Source organism: Adiantum capillus-veneris, chromosome 11, assembly GCF_014529385.1.
Source record: "Adiantum capillus-veneris isolate H3 chromosome 11, ASM1452938v2, whole genome shotgun sequence".
Taxonomy (NCBI): Eukaryota; Viridiplantae; Streptophyta; class Polypodiopsida; order Polypodiales; family Pteridaceae; genus Adiantum; species Adiantum capillus-veneris.
The window spans coordinates 42679296-42699095 of NC_140941.1; positions in this window are offsets into that span (position 1 = coordinate 42679296).

The window sequence follows — 19800 nt, forward strand, 5'->3', positions numbered from 1 at the left end:
TGGAGGACTTTACATGATTTATGTATCAAATGTCTCTAAAAATGTAATCAACGTAACCGAGCAGCCGAACGTTTCTTTGTGGCATCGCCGGTTAGGACATATGTCCAAGAAGGGAATGGAAATCTTGTCTCGTTCTTGTTATTTGCCTGGCTTTTCATTTAATGATTTTGAATTCTGTGAACATTGTCTGTATGGTAAGCAAACACAGCAGCCACATAAGCATAGAAGCAGTAGAAGAGATACATAGTTGGCACTTGTTCATAGTGATTTGTGTGGACCTATGCCTAACCTATCTCTAGGGGGACCTTCTTACTTTATGACATTTATAGATGATTACTCGAGGAAAGTGCTGAGCTTATATGTATGTACGCAGTCTGCGAACGATAACTCAAAATCGGTGCAGAATTTGAAAACACTTCCTTCTGCAAAGTTGTAGACCACATCCATTCCGGTCTCAATTGCGGGTAGTTTCTGCAAAATCGTTTTCAATTAGCAAAAAAATCAAAAACAAAAAGTGAAAGTTGCTTTTCAGGTATGTACGCAGTCCGTGAACGATAACTCAAAATCGGTGCAGAATTTGAAAACACTTCCTTCTGCAAAGTTGTAGACCACATCGATTCCGGTCTCTTTCGCGGGTAGTTTCTGCAAAATCGTTTCCAATTAGCAAAAAAATAAAAAACAAAAAACAGAAATTGCTTTTTATGTATGTACGCAGTCCGCGAACGATAACTCAAAATCGGTGTAGAATTTGAAAACACTTCCTTCTGCAAAGTTGTAGACCACATCGATTCCGGTCTCTCACGTGTTGACCTTATATGTGAAGCTACTCAATATATGGATTCTCTATATATGGCACCCAGGTCCCCTCTATATATACATCATCTCATGTGTGTATTCTACACACTTTGGGGTTCTACTTCTGTGCTCTCTCCTTCTCTCTCAACATGGTATCAGAGCGTTCACGGACTGCGTACATACCTGAAAAACAGCTTTCGCGTTTTGTTTTTGATTTTTGTGCTAATTGGAAACGATTTTGCAGAAACTACCCGCTAAAGAGACCGGAATCGATGTGGTCTACAACTTTGCAGAAGGAAGTGTTTTCAAATTCTGCATGGATTTTGAGTTATCGTTCGCGGACTGCGTATATACCTGAAAAGCAACTTTTGCTTTTTGTTTTTTGATTTTTCTGCTAATTAAAAACGATTTTGCAGAAACTACTCGCGAGAGAGACTGGAATCGATGTGGTCTACAACTTTGCAGAAGGAAGTGTTTTCAAATTTTGCACCGATTTTGAGTTATCGTTCGCGGACTGCGTACATACCTGAAAAGCAATTTTCGTTTTTTGATTTTGATTTTTCTGCTTGTTGAAAACGATTTTACAGAAACTACTCGCGAGAGAGACTGGAATCGATGTGGTCTACAACTTTGCAGAAGAAAGTGTTTTCAAATTCTGCACCAATTTTGAGTTATCGTTCGCGGACTGCGTACATACCTAAAAAGCAATTTCCGTTTTTTTGTTTTTTATTTTTCTGCTTATTGAAAACGATTTTGCAGAAACTACCCGCGTGAGAGACCGGAATCGATGTGTTCTACAACTTTGCAGAAGAAACTATCCGCGATGGGGATTGGAATCGATGTGGTCTATAACTTTGCAGAAGAAAGTTTCTCTAAATTCTGCACCGATTTTGGGTTATCGTCTCAGACTGCGAATATGTTTGAAAATCAAAATTTTACTTTTTGCTTTTGATTTTTCTCATAATTGAAAACTTCTCAATTATATTTTTCTTCATCAATCATATATTTGTTACTGACGTTACTTTGCTGCAGAAGCCAGTTACACATCGTTCCGATTCAGTCGAGCCGTTGATGATCGTCCAAATTCTATCGAGCTACTGTTGGTACATGATCTTTTGTTATATGATATACTCGTTCATTGATTCTCGTATAATTATTCTTTTAGAGATATAGTTTACGTCGTTTTATTGATAATTTCTCATTGATACCATAGTGATTTTGATGGTACCATGATGATGTTTTGTTAATACTTTGGTCATGGTGATTTTCGTTGATACCATGATGATATGTCATTGATACCATGGTTATTCTCGGTGGTGCCATGATGATATTTCGTTGATACCATGGTTATTCTCGGTGATTCCATGATGATACTTCATTGATTCCATGGTGATTTTTGTTGATACCATGATGATGTTTTGTTGATACCATGGTTATTCTCGGTGATACCATGATATTGTTTCGTTGATACCATGGTTATTCTCGGTGATGCCATGATGATGTTTCGTTGATACCATGGTTATTCTCGGTGATGCCATGATGTTGTTTCGTTGATACAATGATTATTCTCGGTGATATCATGATGCTTTTCGTTGATACCATGATCATTTATTCATTTTTATTGATATAATGATGATATTTTGTTAATACTTTGATGGTATTCATTGATCACTACATTGATAAATGTTGTTTTATGTAGTATATACACATATCATTTGTATCACGTAATCACACATTTTGTACTTTTACGTTTATACTTTATGTACCATATGTTGTCGTGCGTATATATGTCGTCAAAAGAGTGGCGTCGCGAACCATCTCTTATGGCATTGTGAACGTAATTATTTCATTAACGATGCTAATAATTTTCATGACATGTTTTTTTTGGAGTCTATGATCTATGTAGGATTGATCAAAGAATTGATTTTATGAAGACAAACTTGGTGACAATAAAAGATTTATGAAGATATGTTTGGTGATGCCATATTGATGACAACATGAAGACATGTTTGGTGATGCGATATTGATGACAAGCTACACAGCAGATTCACGGAGACACTTTTGATTACAAGCTAATCGATAGCTTTTACACCTCTTTATTGAACCTTTGTATTCATTATTGTATTGATAGGATAGGAGTAATGTAACTCCTCATAAAACATTCATTGTAAAAGGAGTGATGTAGCTCCTCGTAAACATTTGTATATTCAATGATTTTTATAATATAACGGTGGGTGTATATAGAGCTGTGGGTTTTTCCCTTGATCCCCCAAGGGTTTTTTCATCCACAGTTAGGGACCCTTATTTGAGCGGGGGTGTTGAGCTTATATGTGAAGCTACTCAATATATGGCTTCTCTATATATGGCACCCAGGTCCCCTCTATATATACATCATCTCATGTGTGTATTCTACACACTTTGGGGTTCTACTTCTGTGCTCTCTACTTCTCTCTCAACAGAAAGTATGGATTTACGTTCTGAAGCACAAGGATGAAGCGTTTAGTGTTTTCAAAACGTTTGTGACACTTGTGGAGAATCAGAGTGCCAAGAAGCTTAAATGCTTACGCACTGACAATGGTGGAGAGTATTTTTCAAAGGCCTTTCAGGACTGTTGTGAGTCAAAAGGTATAAAACGTGAACTTACTGCTCCTTACAATCCTCCTCAAAATGGTGTTGCTGAGAGGATGAATAGGACCATACAAGAGAAGGTCAGAAGTATGTTGTCCAATACACAGCTGCCAAATGGTTTTTGGGCTGAAGCTGTATCAACAGTTGTTCATCTTGTAAATAGATCTCCTAGCAAGGTTTTGCAGAAGGATTCAGTGCCAGAGATGGTATGGTCAGGCAAAATGCCCTCATACAAGCATCTCAGAGTCTTTGGCTGTGAGGCATATACTCATGTTCCAAAGGAATTTACAAACAAACTTGAGCCAAAGAGTAGAAAGTGCATCTTTCTAGGCTATGGTAATTCTGGTGAGATGGGGTACAGACTTTGGGATCCTGAATCCAGGAAGGTTTTCCGAAGCAATGATGTTCACTTTAATGAATCCAAATATCATTCTAAACCAGAGAGGGTTGGGGATATTAGAAGAGTTGTCTTCCAAGAAGATGGACCTGCACGTGCAAGACAAAATGTCAGGGCTCAAGAGGAGCAAGGACAGGATAGATTGGAACCACAGGTTGTGGATGAGCCTGAGCCACCTATTGTGCGTAGATCTGGATGTGTCACGTGACCTCCTGATAGGTTTGTTCCATCTATGAACTATGTCATGTTGACTGATTGCAATGAGCCTTCATGTTACAAGGAAGCAGTGCAAATGAAGGACTCCGGGAATCGGCAATTGGCCATGCAGTCAGAGATGACAGCTTTGCATAAAAACAAGACATGAAAGCTAGTTAAATTACCACAGGGCAAAAAGGCTCTACCTTGTAAATGGGTTTACAGGTATAAGATCACCTCTCATGATAGTCAGCCAAAGTACAAACCAAGGCTTGTTGCCAAGGGCTATAAGCAAGAACAAGGCATTGACTTTGATGAAGTCTTCTCTCCGGTGGTCAAGATGACTACATTGAGATGCTTTCTTGCATTGGTTGCCATATTAGGTTTGGTGTTGCACCAAATGGATGTCAAGACAACGTTCTTGCATGGTGATTTAGATGTGGAAATTTACATGCAGTAGCCAGAAGGGTTTGTTGAGAAAGGCAAGGAAGATTGGGTATGCCAGTTGTTAAAGAGTCTTTATGGCTTAAAACAATCACCGAGGGCATGGTACCATAAATTCCACAAGTTTATGCTTTCTCAAGGCTACAAACGTAGTGAGTTCCATCACTGTCTATATACAAAGAAGGCTAAGGATGGTAGTTGGCTGATCCTTATTTTGTATGTGGATGACATGTTGATTGCTGGCAAGCACTTGGAAGAAATTTCAGCTTTGAAGTCTAAGATGGCAAAATCGTTTGACATGAAAGACATGGGTGAGGCAAGTCATATACTTGGTATGTGCATTGAGAGATACAGATCAAAGAAGTTGATTTGGTTATCTCAAACAGAGTATATTGACAAGGTTTTGCAAAGTTTCAATATGGAGAAGGGAAAGGCACTGAGTGTTCCATTGCCACCATATGTGAAACTTAGCAAACAAGATTGTCCTATGTCTGAGGAAGAACAGGCTGAAATGGATAAGATTCCATATGCGTCTGCAGTGGGTAGTTTGATGTATGCAATGATTGCTACCCGCCCAGACATTGCATTTGCAGTGGGAGTAGTAAGTCGATACATGTCAAACCCAGGCAAGAAACATTGGGAGGCAGTGAAAGGAATATTGAGATACCTGAAAGCTACAAAGAGTATGCATATATGCTATGGGAGTCAGGAGCTAAGTGTAAAGGGTTTTATAGACTGAGATTATGCAGGTGGCTTAGACAACCGAAGGTCTACGTCAGGGTATGTCTTTACATTGGCTGGTGGAGCAGTATCATGGCGTTCTAGATTACAAGATTGTGTTACTCAGTCTACTACAGAGGCTGAATATGTTGTAGCATCAGAGGCATGCAAAGAATCAATTTGGCTTAATCGACTAGTAACAGATTTGGGAATCAAAGAAGAGATGCCTGTGTTATATTGTGATAGTCAAATTGCTATACAATTGGCTCGCAATCCAGTTTATCACTCAAAGACAAAGCATGTGGATGTGAAGTATCATTTCATCAGGGAAATGCTCGAGGATAAGCAACTTCAGCTTGTCAAAGTTCACACCACAGAAAATCCTGCTGATCTACTGACAAAAGGACTTCCCTCAGAGAGCTTTGCGCATTTTTGCAAGCAGTTAGGTGTAGGGTAGTACATCACTTCTCTACATCTCTTGTATATTAGCTTGTATAGTAGCTTCTCTCACACTTAAAGTACCACATTGAACTTTAAGTGGGAGGTTGTTGGGGTATAAAGCCCAATGTGGTCGCCCAGGTAAGTGGGCGGGCCGCCAGGTATGTACACATATTCTTCTTTTAAAACCTAGTAAGAACTCACTATGCTCTACACATTACAGTAGAGCGAGTTCACCATATCCTCGTGCTCTTCTTCTCGCACTCTCTCTCGCGTCGCACTTCCGCTCGTGCTCCTTCAAGAAGCGGGATCGACCAAAGAAATCTAGGGTTGTACTTGGGCGTTATACTCTCTCACTCACACACTCACACACTCACATGCTCATTCTCACTTGACAAAGTGAGAATGAGCATTCTCTCTCACTCACTTGGCAAAGTGCAAGAACTCCATCCCCTAGATCTAACCTCCTTAAGGAGAACCTAGAAAGTTCTAAACTCCTCAAGTAACCTCCTCAAGCACTAGTATGAATAGGGGTCTTGGGCCACAAGCCCCTCAGTCTTGCCAACACCAGTTGTGAGGCTCCTATGAGGAAATCCCTCTTCTAGTTCTTATGTTCAAGTCTTGTCCTCACAATCAAGCCTTGTCCTTGTCTTGTAATCCAAGTCTTGTATCTAGCTCTCTTAATAAAGTATTAAGTCTTGTAATCAATATTAATCTTATCATCAAGTTGATATTCTTGTACATTGTGAGCGCCTCATCTTGCTCTCTTCTAGCTCTATACGCGCTCATAACAATCATTCAGTATCCTCCTATATAACATGCATTTGTTGTATCACGCAGCCATTACCAACTTTCCATCTGCATCAGTGTCCTCCACTTCTAGAACCTTAGCAAAATCAGCTTCACAAGCGAGTGCAAACAACACCTCAACATTCGGCTACCCTTGCCTCCCAAGATAAACACCAAGTTTTTACAATGTTACTTATATTCATATTGTTGATGAGTGAAAAAATGTCTCCATGAACTGTGAACTATTCCTATGTTGAAAATTTTGTATGGTAAGAGAAATTTTCACATCCCACCTTATGAAGCTCTTTGCCTCTAGTGTTAATCATTTCTACTTTGTAAAGTGTTCACTTTTCCTAGCAAAATATTTTAGTAAGAAAAGTACCAGCTTCAATGTTTAATAATTTCATAGTAGATCTTTTAGCATTTAAATGATAGAAAATTTTGTTTTATGACAATAACTTACATCATCTAAAGTTTTAAAAAATAGAGATTTACTATAAATTATCTTTATGATATTATATTTTCACCCTTTGTGGCAAGATTTCATTCTTTAAATCATCATAAAAATCATGTTGTGATAAAAATTCTAATCTTTCAAGGTTCAAAAACTTTGGACTTCAATGTGGAAGTGGTTTTTTTTTAGGTAAATAATATTCAACAGATTCTACCAAAATTTATCTCTTAAGCCATAAAATATTTTACTTAATGTCAAAAGTTCTTATTTTTGAAGTGAATAAAACTTGAATCTCACTGTAGATTATTTCTATATAATTTTTTCTCCTTTTTACTGACTAGATTTCTCTTATGAGACGATGATAATTTTTGTACCATATAAAAATTTCTCATCTTGTATATTATTCTCATATGGTAAAATTTCCACCTTTCTAGCAAGACTACCTTTTACCTCTTAAACCATGAATTTTTCTACTTCTTAAACATTAACTATTCTCCTTTGATGGGAATAGAATCGTGCTAGCTAGGGTGGATGCAAGAGAAACATAGTGCAAGTGTGTAAGTGTAAGAGAAATTATCACTCAAGTGAATTAGGTTTCAAGATAGATTGGCTTGGACTCATAAACACAATCTTGAGTATTGACCTAGCTTAGCACATGCTCACCATAGACAAGCATGTAGTGTAAACTTGAACTGTGTAGTCTATTCATGAAAGTGAGCTTTAAATAGCTCTATAGTTTGACTCCATTACATGCGGGATAATTCCCCCTTTTCCTTGCTTCACTTAGACTCTAGGACGTCAAAACCTACACTTTACAATCATCCCCTTGGGATTTGGAATAGGACAAAATACTGAAGATGCAATATCCACTAAGGATGATAAGTTGGTATCCACACAAGATGACAAAATCCACACAAGATGGAAAAATCCATATAGGATGGTAGATCCACACATGAAAAGCAAATTCATCCTCTACACGTAGAGAGGCTGCATCTTCAAAGTATGTCGTCATAGAAGACAAGGTTTCTCTCATGTTTGTCTTGTTCTTTGTCCTCCACCGTGTGAGATGATCCTTTGATAGGTCTCTTCCCTTCGTAGCTTCTATTGTTGCTTCTACTACTGCTGCTTTCTCCACTGGTACTGCCTCCATTTGAGTAGCATCGAGAAAGAGGATGTCCCTTATTACCGCATTTTTCCAAGGTTTGTTTGTGTAACAATGTAATGAGACACGGGAGTACAACAACTGAATAATAGAAATTTACAAGTACACAGAGTAGACATAGGAAATCAAAGATTTGTATTGATATCAATTCACGGGTACAAGAAGAGCGTAGCTCATATCAACCTCCCAACCACCCCCGAGCTATCTCACTCTCAATCTTGTGCACAGTTGTTAGAAGTTGGACACACCCCACGGAAACTGACTACTGGGAAGATTATCATTTTTTGTAATTATTCATTTATTGAGGAAACCTGATTTTTCACCTTGTAAATATTGGGGCTTATAGAAGTTTTCAGATTGTCTCCCAGTTTTAATAGTTAGATTAAGTAGATGGTTGATTTGGAACTTTAGGGTTTGAGAATTGTAAGGTATATATACCACTTTTTGACCTTAATGAAAAACCTTTTGTCATTTTTAAAACGAAGTTTTGAATTCTGTGAGTGAGCGTACTGTGTACGAGAGAGAGTATGAGAATCATCTTGATGCTCGTGTACATAGGTGGTCGGAATTGAGTGCAGAGAAGTGCAATGTATTGCCCCCGACGAGAGCTATGCGCCGATACCTACATTGAGCGCGTACGGTTCGGTTTTGCAAGCTCCTTCTACGAGCTTCATATGGTGATTTGGTGAGCATACGTTGTCTGATTTTGCATTGCAGCATATCCACATGTTCACATTGAGTAGAGCTACACATTAGGCACTTTAGATTTTGGAAACGAAGACCTGCAAATTTCGGCCAGACATCCTACGTGATTTTTCACAGGGTATTTTGGATTGGGGTTTTGGTTCATAGACCTTAGGGAGAGCGACCTATTGATGTTAGTAGGGTCTCCTGCAAGTTCAATGGTGTTTCGAGATTGTTTGATGGGTTTTTGGCTCTAGACAGCGTTGTAGGAAGTTTCCTCTTATGCACTCTTGAAGGCTGTGACTTAGACAATTGGTAAAGACCTATGTAGGAATTAGTTAGGAGTCGTTCGAGTGTAGGTTGACACCTTATGCTTGCTTCCACGTGCCTGTGAGTCGAGCTTCGTCCTTAGCTGAAAAATCTTGTTAGGTGATTTCTCGATGTGCTGATGTCTGTCGCGGCGTATCCGTCCAACATTGGCGCCGCTGCGAGGGACAAAAACCTTAGGTAGGTGATCGAGACTAGTCCTTGAAGATAGGGATTTTTGGCTTGCCAAGAGTCTCGTTTTACATTTAGATAGGATCAGAGGGTGGAGGACTCTCTAGGTTTTAGAGGGAGTCTAGGAAGCGTTTGTCTGGTCTAGATCCTTCGACTTAGGTAGATTTAGGTAGACTAAGATAGTTTTAGGTATTAGTTGAGTTCTTGAGTAGGAGTTGGAGTGGTAGAAGCGGTGAGAGGAGAGCTTGAGAGTCCGGAGAGGTCAAAAAGCAACCAAAACACCATTATCACCATTTCACATGATGAGTAGGAGTAGAGTAAGTAGGACATCATGATTCAGGATCTAGAGCACTTCATGCATGTATACTTGCTTGGTAAATTCATCACAAGTTTGTAAAAGACGCAAAAGTGTGTTTGAAAGCCTAAGTGAAGTCCAAAAGTTACTATGAGTCTTTCTGATAGAGCTGCAGAGCATCAGGAGCATTTTTGTCAGGAAAAAAATTAATTTCAAGTCGGAGACATCCTATGCGTAGGATGTCTAAAGGCTAATCTGGTCGGAATTTTGGGATTTCTTCACCAGTGTGTTCAAAAAGTAGGGTTTACCCTATTTTCAACTGGAAAGTGGAAATTTGACCATATCTTGTGAGACAGGATAAGGCCATATAGATTGAAATTGCCAAACATCCTACCCAAATTGTTCCCAAGCATTATTTTAAGACCAAAACCATATGATGGCTGCATGAGCATGACTTGCATGATATATTGAGTGACCGAGAGGGGTTTCATCTCATTAGGACGCGAAAATTGGGTTCAAAGCAGACTTTAGAACTTTTGACTGAAAAAGGCAAGAACAACTAAAATTGGGGACTTTTTAAATCCAAACCAAAATCTAAGCATACCATTGAGTTGCTGACATCAAGGGGAAGCTGTGGGTTAAGTCTGGGGTCAAACAGGCCAAAAAGACATCCTACGCATAGGATGTCTACTGTGTGATTTTTCACTCCAAACCTAATTTTGAGCATACCAAAGTAGTCAGCAACTCAAGGGGAGCCTGTGTTTTGAATTTGAAGCCATTCTGATGAAAAAGACATCCTACACGTAGGATGTCTAAAGCAAGAAATTGAAGCCAAACACTGACTGTGGGCATAGAAAGGTGTTGTATAGCTTGAGGCAAGCCCCCTAGTCAATTTTGGTCCAAATTAGAGTTGATTAGACTGATCAAGATCAGTAACAGGCTGTCGGAACATATTTTTGATCCATTGACCATCTTATACGCGTGGGATGTCTATTGGGACCTACTGAAAGGAAAATTTGACTGGGCTTAGACAGTGAGATTCCATTTGGCTCAAGGGTTCCAGAACTTCTTTCAAAACTGGACCTTGTTTGTCCATTTGACGGAGCAAAGACTGAATTCAGACTTTTTCACGTAAATTGACCAACATCCGAGGGAAGTACAGTTCCAGGTTAGCATACCTAATCCAGAACATCAGCAATGTATAAAATACAGTAGTGGTTGAGATTAACTCTCCAGTTATACCAATCATTACTAAGATAACCTCTAGCAGATAAATGCTTTGATTCGATTGCCTAAATTAAACGCTTGTGTATAGCTATATTCAGTAGCAAAGCAAGACGTTGTGCGGAGAATGATCCTTTGCCAGGTGAGTGGTTGGATTTGTGATAATTTGCATTGATAAGTTTGATGAATTTAAGATCAAGAAGATACATTTTTAGAGACCAGAAGGTGGCAGGTGATCAAGGTAGCTTAGTGTCCACCGAGGAGAGTGTAACTCAGGCAAGGCTAGATCTACTAGCACCGATTATTGAGGAAGGTAGTGATACAGATCCTTTGAATGATTCCAAGATCACTGTGATCTTCTTAGAGGGAACAAACTCAAGCGGAGCCCTAGTCTATTCTGACTATCGAGGACGCAAGTGTATTTGTATCGAAGAGAGGCCGGCTCAGAGATTGGAGATAATTCAAGTCTATGATGATGGAGATAGATTCCGAGACGAAAAGGGGAACCACTATTTGATAGTCAGTAACCCTGAAGATTACAACAGATATGAAGATAATGTGGCGAAAGGAAAAATGGTTTCAGAAGCTCAAGAACCGCCACCAAACATTGATCGGCCCAGAGCTATTTTTATGTATGATAAACAAACAACCAGGGTTCCAACTTATAATGAGAACGTGGGAATCTACAAGCATGGGAGTGAGGGTATAGTCGCTTACTTTCGTAGCAAAGAACCATACTTAAACGAATTAAAAAAAGACAAGGTTCTTTACTTATTCTCTTATGAAACTGCTATGGGGAAGGGTATAGTTTTTGTTGATAGATACGGGCAAGAATACCAACGTATTCTCCCATAGGAGGTAGAAAAGGCAAGAGGTCCAGGAGCATCAGCATATGCCCCTGAGGAAGTTCCAAGAGCCACCTACACCCCAAGCAAGTCGACAAATCCCTTTTCTGAAGAGTATGACGCTACCTCACATTCCACCGACCGCAGGCATTCAACAAACCAAAACCAACCAACAACTCAGCCATCATTGCAAGCATGGTTTTGACAGAGTGCAACATTGGAACAAGACCGAACCCGAGATGGTTATCAAGACACACGAGGTCTAAGGGATTTGCAAGAACCACCACTCTATTCAAGGTATCAAGGGTCAACAGAGCCTGGAGGACCACCCATAGAACGAGTTCGAAGAGATGAACCATCTCTAGTGAGAACTGTTAGAAATTATGGCTTAGGAGCACCATTGGGAGAGAAACCAACCTACTACAGAAGACCTGAGGAGGTACATCGATTAGGACGTGGAGATCCAATGACGAGGTTTGTAGACCATCGTAGAATTAGACCTTCTCAAGTGCAAAAATGGGTAAACAAGAAATACACAAGAAACAGAGACCCAAGAGATCATGTAGCAACCTTTGTGAGTGTAATTAGAGCCGAAGAGGTGTTAGACTTCCCTACCCAATTTGCAGGGTTTGGAATAACCCTAGAGGATGACACTGCCACTTGGTTTGACTCTGTAGAGCGTAGAGACTTTGAGTCTATGGAGGAAGTGTTTGACGAATTTATCGAGGAATTCTCACAAAGGGGGATAGCTCATAATACCGTCTCACAAATCCATAAATTCAAACAGAAAGATGGGGAATCTGTACAAAAGGAAACCCTAAGACTAAAAAGATATGTTAAATTTTGTCCTGTGGAAGAACTGCCAACTCAGTCCAGACTTATGCTTATATTCATCCAAGGACTAAGGAATACGGATCTCCAGAAAGACTTACATATGAAGAGGAGCATGACTTTTCAAATGAGTTGACCAAGGAGGCTCTTTACCTTGTGGACAATTGTGCGGTCTACAAAGAGGGGGAGTTCAAGGACCTTGACGATGATTCATCTTCACAACAAATTGGAAGCAAGTCTTCTAAGACAACACTGAAAGGAGAAGTAGCTGTAAACCAAGAGCTGCTTGTAGATGAAGTGCTAAAAAAGATTAACTTGTATGCCAACCCCCAGGCTAAATAGCCCAAGTGGTGTGCTATTGAACAAAAATGGACAAACCATGGAACCGAGGAATGTTATTATAACAAGGGATATGTGAGAGAGAGACCTTACGCTCCCCCATTAGGAGATTTCGGAGATCTTTTGGAGGGCCTTTCGGAAGAAAGAGGAAAATAAGCTCCTCGAATGAGAAAAGAGCCTACGTTACGTAGAAAAATAGATTGATATTAACAAAAATATAAAAGGTGTCCCTCTCCTCATTTAATAATCTAGTGGTCCTTGAAGACGATCACTCTCTTTCATTTAATGCAAGCACCTTTTTCAGAAGGTAGATGTGGTGCATTTGATACAGCTTATGTCATCACTAGAAGTCAAAAAGTCACAAAACTATCAAGTGGTGGAAAATTTTGAAACTTTTGATACTGTGAATGCGTCCGGAACGCCCAAATATCCTAGAAATGAATGTCCAATTGCCCCGCTCCGACATCCAAAGAGGCAAAAAATGTCAAAAACCCCTAAAAGAACATTTTACTAACGGTGCGCGAGGGGGCATTCCAAAATTTTGGAATGCCTCCTCGCGCGCCGTTAGTAAAAAGCCCCTTTTTTCCTCTTTTTAGAGAGCTTTTTGAGAGAAAATTGTCAAAAAGCCTCTAAAAAGGGGCTTTCTTGAAAGATAAGTGTCCAAAAACCACTAAAAGGACCTTTGTACTAACGGCGCCCAGGGGGGCATACTAGAATTTTAGAATGCCTCCTCGCGCGCCTTAAGTAAATTGTCCATTTTTTGGGGTTTTTTTATATTTTTTGCCTCTCCTGATGTCGGAATGAGACAAGTAGACATTCGTTTTTAGGCTATTTTGGCGTTCCGGACGCATTGGTGGTGTCAAAAGACTCAAAATCTATCACTATTTCATAGTTTGTGACTTTTCAAGTTCCAGTGATGACGTAAGCTGCATTGAATGCGCCGCACCTGCCTCTGAAAAAGACGCTCGCATTAAAGAAAAAAGTGACCGTTTTCAAGGACGATTGGGAATATAAATCTACTTTTTTGAGTGTCTTGTTGTCCTTTTGGACATACTCACAAGGTGCAAGTGCATTTTTAAAAAAAAATTCTAGAGAGAGAAATACAATTTCTTACAAGGCCCTCCAAATGACCTCCGAAATTTTTTAATGAAGCTCCGTTAGCTTCTCCTCAAGTTCCACCCATGCCTAGGTATCAAGCAGGCAACCTACCAGGACCTCTAGGTGTAGAAAGACCACAACCAGTGTTGGGGTAACAACCACCCCTACCAGGATTACAACTAGTCGGTATAAGATACACACCAACCGTAACCGAATCAGAGGATAAGGCTTTGGTGCCTATGCATGCATATTATGAAGATCCCAATGGATATGCGACAAAATCTGTCTATTATCCACCAGAAGAACCCTCCACACCAGAACCATGAAGCATGATAGGAAGTACAGGACCACCAATAGCTGCACAGGCAGCAGGAGAAGGAAGATATAACTTAGATGAACGAATATTGTTGTTCATAGCCAATGGAGGCATGGGAGGACAGAGACATGCATACCAACAAAGGGGAGCTCAAGGAGCACCTCAACAACCCAAGGGACCTTGCTACAAGTGTGGTGGAGACCATTGGCTAAGAGACTTTCCTCATGATGAAATCATTAGAATCAACACATTGATAGCCGTTTTTCGGCTCTCCGTAATTGCCATAGTGAGTTAACCCACCCTACCAAAATCATCCAAACACTGTGGCTATCCCTACCATTTCACTGTATATAGGTGTGTGTGAGTTAGGGACTTTCTCCATATTTTCCTAAAAACCCTTAGCTAGCTAGTCATTGGGCTAGTTGAGCCAAATAAATAAATAAAATCAAAAAAATAAAATATATTATGGCCCATTTGTGTGTAAATATTTCATTGTATATAGGGCCTAAATAAAAGGATTTTTCATAATTATTTTGGTATTTATTTAAATATTTCTACCTATGGTGTGTTATTTATGCTATGTACATTGACTCACCATTACCATATTTTTTCTTACCATTTTGCATACTCTTTATTCCATATAAAAATAATTTCATGCAAGCTTCTCTTATTTTTGGTGTAACTCCATCCCAACAAAAGTCCAAAAAAAACTAATTTTATTTATGTGTATATTTTTTCACTATTGTGATTTTTCCTTCTTACATCTATTCTCTTTTACTCTCATAAATTAGAACACCAAAAATATTCATCTTTTTATGGTAGACTTATAATGAGAGAGATTTATTTTGACCCCTTTATATTTTTTCCACCTATATTATTTATATTTGACATGTACATATTTTTTTAGACTCCTCAATATTTGATTTTCTTAGTTGTACTATTCACTTATATCATGATCTCAACAATATCTTCAATTATAGACCTACCAAATATGTTCAAGGGTATGTGGCATGCATGCATGCACCATGGGGAGCTCACTCTTGGAGGTATTCAAAAGAATTATCCAAAGAAGGACCTCACAAGGACCTTGTGTAGTGGAAAAAACAGTCGGTTTTGCTGAATTTTTAAAGGTCACATGCTCCCCAAATTTGAAAAGGTTATACAAACAAAAGTTGTAGCTCGTGAGCTGAAATTTCACCTCAAATTGTTTCATATTTTTTTGAGCTACGAGCTGTGAGCTATGATTTTATTGGTGGATCCTAGTTTGCCCATGCTATGCAGCCACACTCCCTCTTCCACTTTATCATTTTCCTCTTTCACACACACTCCTTCCCACTCCCAAACCTGCAACTCCCATGTCTTAATTCACCCTTTTCACCATTGCCACATCTCTCACACCTCCATAGTCTTCATTCTCCATTTCTACACCCTATGTGTCCCCCTTTCTCTCTACATATATGTCCATATTACCATACTCTCTTCAGCTTTGTAAAGAACTTCAAAAAATCAGCAAAAATCCAAGGACAACCTCTGCAAATGAAGGCTTTTATCATGAATTTTCCAAGGTTTGAAATAACATAGCTTCATCGACACGCGTTGCTTCGCCATGCTGACTACTTCTTCTTCCGGTGTTGTAAAGAGGTTAATGTCAACTTCTCCAAAGCTTCAACCTCTCTTTACAAGCTCATCCCTTCTCTAACTTTTCTCATCATATATCTCACCATTTGGTGAATGATTTTGTAAATATTTTTTAGTGATAATTACTAACTACTAACCACTAACCTTATTGTAAAATGCACCCTCTACTAGAGTAGGCACTCCCAAATTATTCACTCAATCCTCTCTCCTTTCATCCTCAATAATTCTCTTCCCTTCATCCCACATCCATGTGACTCAAAGGACAAGAGAGACCCACCCCATTAGAAAATTTGGGAGGTCATTTGGAGGGCCTTGTAAGAAATTGTATTTCTCTCTCTAGAAACTTTTTTTAAAATGCACTTGCACCTTGTGAGTACGTCCAAAAGGACAACCAGACACTTTAAAAAGTAGACTTATATTCCCAATCGTCCTTGAAAACGGTCACTTTTTTATTTAATGGGAGCGTCTTTTTCAGGAGGCAGGTGCGGCGCATTCAAGGCAGCTTACGTCATCACTGAAAGTTGAAAAGTCACAAACTGTCAAATAGTGATAGATTTTGAGGCTTTTGACACCACCAATACGTCCGGAACGCCAAAATACCGTAAAAACGAATGTCTACTTGTCTCATTCCGACATCCGGAGAGGCAAAAAATATCAAAAAACCCCAAAAAATTGGCTTTTTACTTAAGGCGCGCGAGGAGGCATTCTAAAATGCTAGAATGCCCCTCTGCGCTCCGTTAGTACAAAGCTCGTTTTAGTGATTTTTGGACAATTATCTTTCAAGAAAGCCTACCCATGTTTCTCTATTGCACTTTTGCACCATGCTCTCTCTCTCTCTCTCTCTCTCTCTCTCTCTCTTCTTTCTATAGCTTAGCATATTTAAAGAGAGAGAGAGTGAGAGACTCCCATTACTAACGGCGCGCGTGGAGCATGTTTTGACCTCAAAAGACACCTCCTCGCGCCGTTAGTATAAGGTAACAGAAAGACTCTCTCTCTCTCTTTCCCCCGCCTTACTTCCTCTCTCTATAACACTCACACATACACACATAAACACATACACTGGTGGATGCACAGTACTAAAGGCGCGCATAGAGACATGCACAACGGTTGTGCCTCTCTACGCGCGCCTATAGTATAGAGAGAGAGAGAGAGACAGAGACAGAGAGAGGAGAGAGAGAGAGAGAGAGAGAGAGAGAGAGAGAGAGAGAGAGAGAGAGAGAGAGAGAGAGAGAGAGAGGCTCTTTGTGTTTGTGTGTGTGTGTGTGTGTATGTTATATTTGTGTGTCTGTGTGTTTGTGAGTGTGGGTGTCTCTATGTGTGTGTATGTTATATTTGTGTCTCTGTGTGTTTGTGTGTATGTTATATTTTTCTGTGTGTGTGTGTGTGTGTGTGTGTGTGTGATCAAAATGCACTTTGTAGAATTGTAACAATGGGTGTGCGTGCTCACTCTTATAGACCCGAAATTATGATCTCTAAGGCTAAGATGATGAAGAAAAAACCTATGTGATAGATGGAGGCCTTTTTAGAGATTTTTTGACATTTTCCTCTCAAAAAGATCTCTAAAAGAGGAAAAAAGGGGCTTTTTACTAATGGCGCGCGATGAGGCATTCCAAAATTTTGGAATGTCCCCTCGCGCGCCGTTAGTAAAATGTTCTTTTAGGGGTTTTTGACATTCTTTGCCTCTTTGGATGTCGGAGCTAGGCAATTGGACATTCATTTCTAGGATATTTGGGCGTTCCGGACGCATTGATAGTATCAAAAGTTTCAAAATCTTCCACCACTTGATAGTTTTGTAGCTTTTTGAATTCTAGTGATGACGTAAGCCGTATCAAATGAACCACATCTACCTTCTGAAAAAGGTGCTCCCATTAAATTAAAGAGAGTGATCGTCTTCAAGGACCACTAGATTATTAAATGAGGAGAGGGACACCTTTTATATTTTTGTTAATATCAATCTATTTTTCTACGTAACATAGGCTCTTCTCTCATTGGAGGAGCTTATTTTCCTCTCTCTTCCAAAAGGCCCTCCAAAAGACCTCCGAAATCTCCTAATGTCATTAAAAAAAATAAAAATATGCATAATCTTTTATTCCTTCAAATAAACTTGATTAGGCATAATCCTAATCGGGGCTTCTAAAACCTATAAATAGAGCCCTTCTCTCCCTTGTAAATCATCACATGATCACACTACACCACACCATTCTCAACACATAACACACCACTCTTCAAGCTTAGTTGTGTAGAGTGTGTGCATTGTGAGTGCTCTATTCCATCACTACACATAGGTGCATGGAGAAGCTTGAAGTTAGTTATGCCATCTAGAGGAGTGGAGTGATACTATACTCTACAATCACACTTGTAGCCTACTCTTGTCCATAAATAAGATTCATAGTTTTGGGTGCAATTGTATGATGCAACTACGACTCTTTTCTCCAAATTGACTTGATAAGTTGGCTCATCAGGTGGTTGAAGGTATATTGTCCTTGAAGTTTGTTGTGTCATTTCATACTTGGTGGTTTGAGGGCTTGTTGAATTGTTTGCCAAAACTTTCAATTGTAAGAGGGTGCTCGGTGAGAGGGCTCCCGTGACCCTAAGACATTTTGTGTATTAGCAACAAGGTCAAGTTTTGTGTTGTCTCTCTATTTCTCATCAAGCTTTGTGTGCATCTAGTCTTTAAGGCTAAGACTGAGTTGCTCAAGTTGATTTGTGCGCTTTACCTCTCTCTGGCGTGGTGAATGTTTGTGTTTGGTTTTTGTGGCTATCTTGCTTTCCCCTCTCTTTGTGCGTTTGAGTACAAGGAGATATCACGTGCGTCCTAGTTCGCATCTACAACTAGGTGGTGCCCCTTTTCTTGTTTGGTTTCGGGCTGTGGGTTGTTGCTGTCTCTGATTGTGCTTGCCCCAGCCCCAATTGAGCAGCACGGGAGCCTCGAAGGGTGTTTAGAGGCCACTCTTCTTGTTGCCCGCCCCGGACCGCCTCAAATTGGTGCCCCCACTGAGGACGGCTTGTGTATTTTTGTGAAGGCTCAACCTTTAGCATAATCAAGTAGCTTGCATGAATCACGAGAATTTGTATGATCCCTTCATTCCCATTGCAAGGCAAAAGGTACACATAATTGTTAGTACTAAGTTGCAATTTCAATGTGTAATTCATAGAATTTTAGGTCCTCTTAGGTTGGCAGAGATAAACGCATCAGTAAATCCTTTTATTTTGCCTCTCATTAGGTACGAACTTAGTTTGGACGTCTATATTTTTGTTTTGTTTTAAAAATTAGGTCATGCATAGATCATGGATAATGGCCCAAGAATAGAGGTTTTCCCCTTTCATTTCACTCCACACATTAGAATAAACATTGCAATTAGTAGAAAAATCCATTTTCAACAACGGATGGTGTTCATGTTTGGTGCCCAAAGAGTAGGAGAAATTCTCGCATCACCAAACTCTATCATCCTGCCTCTTATTGATTATCATAGGTCATTTGGTGTGAATTTTTTTTTTTTTTTTTGTAGAATAGATTGCAATTTAGAAAACATTATTGTGTAAATGGTTTAAGAAAGAAAAACAAAAACGTGTTGTCACTTTGAAACCGATTCAATGGAGGCCCAACGCCAAATGTCCGGATATCCTCTTTTCTTTGGAGAGCTTGGAGAGGATGCAGAATTATTTTTAGCAAATTTCAAGATGTCTTGTCGTATCAAGAGGATAGTAACTGATCAAGAACGTGTAGAGATGTTTGAGGTGGTCCTTAGGAAAGATGGTAGCACTTGGTTTGACTCTTTGCCTGAGGAAGTTGAAGGGAATTACACGGAAGTTGTGAATCATTTCAAGAGATACTTCTTTGATCCCCAAAACACTCAAAAGCTATGGCAAGACATTGTTTCTCATAAGCAAAAAGACTTAGATGAGTACTACTTGTACAAGCAAGAGTTTCTACGTCTTTGGGCTTTATGGGTGAGAAATGTTGCTAACCCTAGTGATGGTGCAGAGTTCCTAAAGAAGGAGAGGTTCAT